Source organism: Poecilia latipinna, unplaced genomic scaffold (genome assembly GCF_001443285.1).
Source record: "Poecilia latipinna isolate Pla-1442-1.1 unplaced genomic scaffold, P_latipinna-1.0 Scaffold540, whole genome shotgun sequence".
Lineage (NCBI taxonomy): Eukaryota > Metazoa > Chordata > Actinopteri > Cyprinodontiformes > Poeciliidae > Poecilia > Poecilia latipinna.
The window spans coordinates 104,767-105,512 of record NW_015113156.1 but is presented as its reverse complement, the minus strand read 5'-3'; positions in this window follow the sequence as shown (position 1 = coordinate 105,512).

Here is a 746-nt window from a genome sequence, read left to right as displayed (position 1 = left end):
CCTATTAGCCAAATGACAGTAAAGAAAACTACCTTCGCTGTTGTTTTTTCAGGGCTTTGATTGGTTAAGAGGTGGTCCATTCATGGTCCTAATCCTTCATCTGGAAAACTAAAATTCCTCCGAACATTTTAAGTTTCCATTATAATTTACGATGGTCATAGACCCAGGTAAGAAGTGAACAAGAGAAAAATAAAGAACCGAAACTGAAGATGAGCGACTCAATAAGCGACCAGAGCACACATACTCTGAAGCGTGTTCACTATTACAGATGAAGACCACGAAAGCACCATCTGTCAACCAAAAATTAGAAACCGTCTCCTCCATAAATTAATAGCTCAAATCATTTTAGGGCAATCAAAACAGTTGTTTCTTGTCTCCCCCACCCCCAAATTCACTTATGAAAAAAATGACAGGCTATTATTTTAGGAAGGCAACGGAATGATAAAGTGAACTGAAACGTAACAAATCTTTGAGCAATATATTTCAGTAGAATTTACTTTTACTAATCATTAGGTCATTATTGGAGACTAATAATGTAAACTTGTCTGTTCATCAATGTTCATAAAATGCCGAACTGGTATCGGGAAAAAATTCCCATTCGCAAACCAGTCTGGGTGTTAGCCATTTCCATCTTTAAACCGTTTAATAAAATAACGTAAACATGCAAGATGAAAATCGAACTGACGCATGATTATATTTTGATGTAAATGTTTGTGTTGTAAATTAAAAAAAAAAAAAAAAAAAAA